An 8,889-nucleotide genomic window follows, 5' to 3' on the forward strand; every position below is an offset into this window, starting at 1 on the left:
GTGAGCCACCGCGCCCGGCCTAGGGTTGTATTTTTTTAGTTGTAAAAGTTATATATTCTAGATACAATTCCCCTTGTCAGATATATGATTTGCAAATATTTTCTCCCATTCTGTGGGGTGCCTTTCACTTTCTTGATAGTGTCCATGGAAGCACAAGCTTTAAAATTTGATCTGTCACTCATTAACTGCAGGACCTTGCGCAAATTGCTCTGTTTCTCCGACCATCTCTCACCTGTAAAGTGAGCATCATGAAGCCTTGCAGGTATGGGGTAAAACCGCGGCAAGGTGGGGCACAGGGCTCGGCGAGGCACAGGGCTCGGCGGGCTTGGGTGGAACCTGTGCTCTACTGAGCCTCTGTGGGCAGAAGGGAGTGTCTGTGAGGCTCCTGTGCCTCTGTCCCCCGTTACGTCCACTCTCTGTGTGTTCGTTGGCTCTCTCTGAATCTGCTCCTTGAAGGCAGCGGCCTGTCAGCTTTGCTCAGTGCCCAACACAGCACCACACCGCAGAGAGTGTACGTGTCAAGTACGTGATGAGTGAATGAACAAAAAGGAGATGGGCCGGGCATGTTTGCTCACACCTGTAATCCCAGCTACTTGGGAGGCTGAGGTAGGAAGATCACTTGAGGCCATGCGTTCGAGACCAGCCTGGGCAGCACAGCAAGACCCTGCCTTTATAAAAAATAAGAAAATAGAGGGGTGCAGCCAAATGTCCCTTCTCTGATCAAAGCCTGTTAGAACCCTATTATTTCTCTGACCTAACTCCCAATCGTTCTCCACGTGGCTCACTCCTCAGACCCACCAGGACATGGCCACCTCAGGGCTTTTGTGCTAACTTGAGCTTTTGCCTAGAATGTTCTTTCCCCAGATATCGCACAGCTCTCTTCCCACCCACTCCAGTCTTTGCTCAAATACTCCCTCCTGGGATCCCTCTATTTTATTATTTTTTTTCCATTTTTAGTGGAGATGGGGTCTCGCTCTCTCTCAGGCTGGTCTCAAACTCCTGACCTTGAGCGATCCACCCGCCTCGGCCTCCCAGAGTGCTAGGATTAAAGGCGTGAGCCACTGCGTCCGGCCAGGAGGTCCTTTTTGACATCGATTCGCCTTACCTTCTGCCAGGTGCCCACCTCCACCCCACCATTAAAGTCTTCTGTCCTGTTGGTTCCTGATTTGTGTCAGCTCTTAACCCTGAACTCAGCTAAGACACTGGGGCACTGGCCAGGGAGGGAAGAAAGAAGGAAAAAAACCAATGTGTATTTAGCATCTACTACGTGCTGGGCAAGTCACTGCGCCAGGTGGGAGATTTTCCACACGTCCCCTTGTTAATGCTCACAGAGACCCCTCAATCTAGGGGCTCTTCCAATTTTCACTGGGCCCGCCTGCCTTGAAGGCCGACGACATGAACCTGGTTTTCAGCTCTGCCATTTCTGGCCTCGGCACGTCCCTTCCCTTGCTTTACACCTGTCGAGGGAAGGGACTGCTACAGGTCATCTCAAGGTCCACTTCAGCTCTGAAGCTATTCGCAGAAGTATGGAGGGCCCAGAATATCACAATAATAGTAAAACAGCAAGTGATATCTTGAAGGGCGTCCTACATGCCAGGCCCTGTCCTGAAGCTTTTCAGTGATTAACTCCTTTATTCTTCACAACATCTATGCAAGGATTAACAGCCTCTGTTTCATAGACGAGGAGATGGGACGCCGGCAATGGGGACCCTCCCTGGTTCAGGTGTAGCTAGCAGGGCCAGGGAAAGAACCCAGGCCTTTGGGGTAGACTTGCCGTGGACCTTAGGCGACTTCCTCAGTCTCTGAGTCACAGAGGCCACTGGGAGCCAGGCTCGCTAAGCTGGTGAACTCAGGCCAAAGGACAGGGTTGGCCCAGCATTATTTGGAGATCTGTCTGTTTATGGAGAGTCGTCTGCTGAGGACCAAGGTTTGGCCCCTGGGGAATGGAGCAGGGCGGAGAATGGCAGGAGGGCATCCCAGGGTGAGGAGGCCGGACTGAGACGTTCCTGGGTATACAGGGGGACCCGCCCCCAAGGCTTTGGGCTAGAACTTGCCTGAGGCAGGGGCGTATTCTGTGCTAATCCCAGCTGCTGACTCTCTGTCTCCTGCCCCGGGAAGGTCCATACACTGCCCTGTCCCACCCCACCTTACCTTTGGGGACCTGCTGCCTGGCCTGTGATGGGTTCCTGCCACAGGACACCGAGTTTCCTTGGACAAACTGAGATTTCTTGCAGCTCTTGCATCACAGGCTTCCTCACTTTCCTCCCACCCCCAGCAGGTTTTAAATCACTGCACTTCATCCGACCAAACCTCCGAGTAACAACTTGGCAGCTGGCGAAGGCAGAGATTCAAATGGGCTCCCTTGGAGGAGTCGTGAAGACCTGAAGGCCTAAAAGACCATCTGAGATGACCTTTGTAAACTGAAAGGTAATTCCCGTGAAGCGTTTAGCACCACACGAAGTAAGCAAGCGCTGGCTGTGCCTTACTGTTCCCGTTGTTGAATGACTCCTCTGAGTTATGCAAAGGGAGGTGAGTCCGAGGTCGTTCTGGGATTAGGGTGTAACAAGAACGTTTTGGAACTCCCTCAACTGCTATAGTCTGAGATCTTGGCACACAAAGCAATGAGGATGTGGGTCAATTTATGTGTGAGGCCCTGGGGCCTTTGGGGGTTGGGGTGGGGAAGGTCAGTAGCCTAACCCTGGACCTAATGATTCAGCAGGAAGGCCTGGAGGTGGACCAGAGCTGCCCACCCAAATCTGAGCGACGGCCCCTGAGATAAATTCACTCCAGGAAAAAAGTGTGGACTCAAGCCCAGCATCTCCATCCTTCCACACACCCATCTGCCCACTCGGCATCCATCCGTCCGGGCGTCCATGTGTTCATCCACACGTTCATTCAACACATACTAAGGAAAGCCAACTAAGGACCAGGCAAGGCCATTTTTTGACCCTTGTTGGCCAAAGTCCCTCAAGCTTTTGTGGGGGTCCCAATCTTACCACACCTGATCAAATGCACCTATGTCCCACATTAAGTAATATACTGTTGTAATATTTTTTGTAATTATTTTATAGTTTTGCTTTTGAAATTATCTGACTTTACATTAACTCATTTAAACTACGACGAGCTGTGATTTTTAACGCAATCATGTTGTATCCTCCAGATAGTCTTGGGTTGAGAATTTCTAACCACAAAGCCTTCTCAGTTGTACCAAAATCTTTATACATTTAAAGTCAAGTCTAAATTCAATAATAAAGTCAATAAAATGAGTTTATTATAGAGACATTTCATTAAATACACGGAAATTACTTTTTTTTTAAATTTGGGGGTCAATAAATTTTTTTTTCCAGTCTCCAACATTTTCACAGCCCCTGGAAAGCTCAGAGGCCTCTGGTACCTGACGGAGAAAGTGGTCCTGAGGGTCAGGCGGTGCCCCCCACCGGGGCAGAAACAAGAGACCAAGATGGTCAAGGCCCTGCTCTCAGAAACTTACAGTGCAATAGGGAGTCAGCAAAATAACGACGGAGTGGGAAGTGCTGAAAGATATAAAGTGTCCTGAGACAGGAGGGCTCCTTTAGTAGAGGTGGTCCTACACCACCTAGACCAGGACCGGACAGCTGAGAAGGAACCTAACCGCCACCAGCAGAGAAACCTCTGCTGGCAGAGGAACAGCCAATACAAAGGCCCTGAGAAAGGACAGCGCTGATCTCGTGGACAGAAGGGGGGTGGCAGGGGCCTGGTGAGGGGCCGTGAGAGAGGCACAGGACGAGCTCAGGCAGGAAAGCAGGGAGCAGATCACACCTAGCCTTACAGGCCACGCGCAGAGTGTGGATTTTATTCCAAGTACAGGGTATGCAGGGATCTGTCATGGGTTGGGCTCCCCAGGAAGCAGACTCGGAGCTGTATTAGGAGGCGGAAGGTCTGTTGGGGGCCGGGCGCAGAGGATCAAAAGGGAAGGAGGCCAGACCCTGCAGGGCAGGGGAGCTGCCGTGCAGTCTCAGTGGACGCCTCCCCGGAGCCTGCAGGGAGCTGCGCAGCTAGATTGACCCTCCAGCTTTGTCATTTGATGCAGCTGCCTGGGGCAGGCGGCGTGACTCTTCAGCCCAGGCGAACACTCCCAGGACGTGGGCACCACGGTTGCTCCAGCTGCCGCGCGGAGAGTAGATTGTTGGCGGCAGGAGTGGGTTCAGCCAGGCAAGCGACGGTGGTGGCTTGGCCATGCGCAGCGCTCGCGGGAACGGAGAGCAGCGGCCGGACTGGGCGACACTGGGAGGTGGAATCCAGAGCACGTGGAGATGGGTTAGATGCAGGGCAGGAGGGCAAGGGACAAATCAAGGTCACCTCCGGTTCTCCGGGCTGAACAACTAGGGGAATAGCGACACCGCATGCTGGGATGGGAGATTCCCGAGGTGGGGTGGGGATGAAAACGATACGCGGCTTTGGCTCCGTTTGAGATCTAGGAGCTGATGTCAAGTAGGCGGCGTGGGGCGCAGGGGCCAGACCTGTTTTACTTTTCTGCTGCGTGTAGGGAATGCAACTTAGGCTAATTTTCATCCAGCGATGCCGGACTCTTCTTCGGCCCCGCCTCCCTGACCCCGTGGCTATGCTTCGGAGGGCGGTGGCTGCGTGGGAGGTGAGCAAAGGGGAGCCCCCGACTTCTTCCGGGGCTCCTGACTGTCCAGAACGAGCTAAACCTCAACAGCACCACCGTGTGTCACGGAGAGGTCATTACAGCAGCGGACCCCCAGGCTCCAGGTGCTGCGCGTGGTGGGGAAAGAGGAGACAGTCGTCAGCACCCTCAGAAACCAGGCCGCCCGGCTCTCTACTAAATAAATCACTGCGGATTCTGGAAAATTTAGACGTGGGAGAGAGAGGAGGAGCTTCGAAAGAAAGATGTAGCTAGGCGATGGAGTTTAAAGAATTATTTAAGAAAAATAAAAGGGTGTCGTACCTATGCCATAAAGAGATCTGTTAGCATGATATTATGATAATGTTATCAGCTACTACTCAAGTAAGCATGCTTGAGGGGCTGGCACTGTATCTGCATGATCTCATGTGATCTACACATTCCTACAGGAAACTGAGGCTCAGAGAGGTGAGAAGATATGTTCAGGTCGTAACAGACGGTGATGGAGTTAGGAGCCCAGGTCGGCCTAGCAGTGGATTCCAGCTATACCAAATCCCACACGCCCTTTACCAACGAATGTTTGACAATGCCCTTTTAACATCCCCCGTGTCTAGTTTATGTACACAGTCAATATTTGTTCAATGACCGAAATGAAATTATAGATAATATCCTACCTACCCACATAATTTTCAAAATCATGGAAAAATATAATGAAAGTAATTTTGCTAAAGAAATCTGTATTTTCACACGCTTGGTCAGGATCGCACCAGAAAACATAATGAAATGATCATTGTGGGACTGCTCTTAAATACAGACTGACACGGGCATGTTGCCTTCAGAGACATGATCTTCTGAAATGGTGAATTACCTTTTGTAAAGATCTGAATTCATACAGAGAAAATCCTTCCCTTGACTTATACTTTACTAGCATTTTTGGAAAATTCGGTATATACTAAAACTGTGCACATAGTATTACGTTTACATATACAACAGAGTTAGAGTTCTCAGCTCAGATAACTATAAGTGGTTTCCCACTGACGTAAAGAACCAGTGGGACATTAGAAGGTCATGTAGGACATGGAATAATTCTCTGTTATGCAGGACTGTCCCAAACATTGAAGGACGTCTAGGATCCCAGGCCTCTGTCTACTAAAGATCAGAGAACCCATCAATGAGACAACTGAAAATGCCCCTAAAAATTTCCAAATCCAAATTTCCAAGGACCGTGGATCTCCTTTAAAGACCTTGAGAGTATGTTAAAGCACAGCTGCCTGGCCAGGATGGTGGCTCACACCTATCATCCCAGCACTTTGGGAGGATGAGTTGGGAAGGTTGCTTGAGTCCAGGAACCAGCCTGGGTAACACAGCAAGACGCCACCTCCACAAAAAAGAAAAAAAAATTAGCCAGGCATGGTGGTGTGGGCCTGTAGTCCCACCTACTCAGGAGGCTGAGGCAGGAGGATCACTTTAGCCCAGGAGTTCAAGGTTACAGTGAGCTATGATTGTGGTATTGCACCCTAGCCTGGGCAACAGTGCAAGACCCTATCTCTAGAAACAAAAGCAAAAAGTCCTACAAACTTTTTTTGTTTTTTGGCTCCCAGTTGGGGAATTGAACCCTGGTCTCCCATGAGTGCCACAAACTTTGCACACCTATGTTCTAACAGAAAATAAATTGAAATTAAACTTCACCCCCGTATAAGAATCTCATGCTCTGAGCTTGCTGGGCACTCCACTCCCCTTGTAAAAATTGATGTATAACAGCATACTTTTCAAACGTAAGTGTCCATAAGATTCACCAGCATATTCCAAGTTTCTTCCCTAGACTTCCTGAGGCAGGCCCAGGACTATGCATTGTCAGCTACCCCTCAGTGACTGGGTGGCTGATCCATTGAGTGTGCTTGGAGGAACAGTGCTCTATTTACCCTCTGGCTTTTGATGACATTCTTCCAATGGCATGCCTCCACATACCCTGGGGATCTGCAGATCTGTAGAGGCCAATTTGAAAAGCACAGTCTTTTAAAAAACTTTTTTAGAGATGGGGTCTTGCTGTGTTGCCCAGGCTGGTCTTGAGCTCTTGGTCTCAAGCTCCTCAGCCAACTGAGTAGCTGGGATTACAGGCGGGAGCCATGAGAAGCAGAACTTTTATGAATATTAGAACTGGATTCAAACTCAGTTTCTATCATTCACTATTTCCGCCTACTTGGGCAAGTCACTGAATCTCTTTGCTTTCGTTTCCTCATCTGTCTCATAACTATCTTACAGGGCTGTGTGGTCTTACATGGGCTGCTATACGTATGTGCTGAGGACACTGAGTGCCTACCCAGTGAGCATTAAACGTTAGCCATTATTGCTGCTGTGAATATTCCCATGTGCTGGACACGCTTCTGGGGAATGCCTGTGGCAGACAGGTGCTAAGGTGGCCCCCCACCTCCTGACAGTCACACCTGTGTAATGCCCTCCACTTGAGCATGGGCAGGATTGTGACTTGCTTCTAATCAATAGGATAGAACAGAGGTAACTGATATATGTGATTACACGCATGTGATTATGTTATATAAGATGGTAACCTCTCTTTCCCTTACTGGCTTTGCAGAATCGAGCAGCTGGGATGGGAAGGACCATGTGCCAAGGAACAGGCGGCAGTCGACAGCCGACAAGTCACTGAGGCCCGCAGTCTGGCAGCCCACAGGGGAACTGAATGCTGTCAGCACCACTGAGCCTCAGAGGGGACCGCAGCCCTGGCCAACACCCGAGTGCTGCTTTGCTGAGGACCTAGTGAAGCCACGCCCACACTCCCCACCCACCGAAACTAATGTAAGAAATAGGTGTTGTTTTAAGCCACTAATTTTGTGGTGATGTTTCGTGCAGGCGGAGACGACTAACATAACAGCCTCCACCTTGGCAAGCCCTTTGCTCCTGCGAGTCTGCCCTCTTTCTCCTGGATCATCGTGTCTCTGTTCCTGTTCCCACCAACCCACCAACCCATAAACGTGCGCTGGTGTCTCCATCTTAAAAACACTCCGCCCCCCACCCCTCCGGTTATCGCCTCCTTTCTCCACTCACCTCCACGGCAAAACTTTCTGAACTCCCTGTCTCCTGTCATTGTCCACACTTCTCAGGTTCTCTCCTCAATCCAGTGCTTTTTTTAAATTAAATTTTTTATGTTTAATTACTATGGATACATAATAGTTGTATATACTTATTGGGTACATGTGATGTTTTCAGACAGACATACAATGTGTATTAATCACATCAGGGTAACTGGGGTATCTGTCACCTTAAGCATTTATCACTTCTTTGTGTTGGGAACAGTCCAACTCCACTCTCTCAGTTATTTTAAAGTGTACTCTAACTTGGTCATTATAGTCACTTTGTTGTGCTATCAAATATTGTTCATTCTATGTAATTATCTAAATATTTTTGCACATATTAACCATCCCTATTTTATCCCCCCTCCTTGCTACCCTTCCCAGCCTCTGGTAACCATGATTCTACTCTCTGTCTCCATGAAATCAATTGTTTAAATATTTAGCTCCCACATATGCGTGAGAACATGAGAGATTTGTCTTTCTGTGCTTGGCTTATTTCACTTAACATTCTCCAGTTCCGTCCATGCTGTTGCAAATGGCAGAACTTCAGTCTTTTTATGACTATATAATATTCCATTGTGTATATGTGTATCTACCACAATTTTTTTATCCATTTATCCATTGGTGGATATGTAGATTGATTCCAAATCTTGGCTATTGTGAATAGTGCTACAATAAATATGGGAGTGCAGATAATCTTTTCGATATACTGATTTCCTTTCTTTTGGATATATGCCTAGCAGAGGCATTGCTGGGTCATATAGCAGTTCTATTTTTAGTTTTTTTAGGAACCTCCACAGTGGTTGCACTAATTTACATTCCCACCAGCAGTGGACAAGGGTTCCCCTTTCTCCGCATCCACACCAACATTCATTATTGCCTGTCTTTTTGATAAAAGTCATTTTAACTGGGGTGAGATGATATCTCATTGTAGTTTTTTATTTATTTTTATTTTTTTAAAGCCAGTCAAATTTAGCAGTGGAGGGGTCGTACATCAACTTTTGTGACACTAATGTTAATAAGTTTTGATGATCCATTACCATCAGACCAGTCCCATTGTAGTTTTGATTTGCATTTCTCTGATGACTAATGAGGTCAATCATTTTTTCGTATACCTGTTGGCCATCTGTAGATCTTCTTTTGAGCAATGTTTATTCAGATCTTTTGCCCATTTTT

This window comes from Propithecus coquereli, unplaced genomic scaffold (genome assembly GCF_000956105.1).
Source record: "Propithecus coquereli isolate 6110/MARCELLA unplaced genomic scaffold, Pcoq_1.0 Scaffold120, whole genome shotgun sequence".
NCBI lineage: Eukaryota > Metazoa > Chordata > Mammalia > Primates > Indriidae > Propithecus > Propithecus coquereli.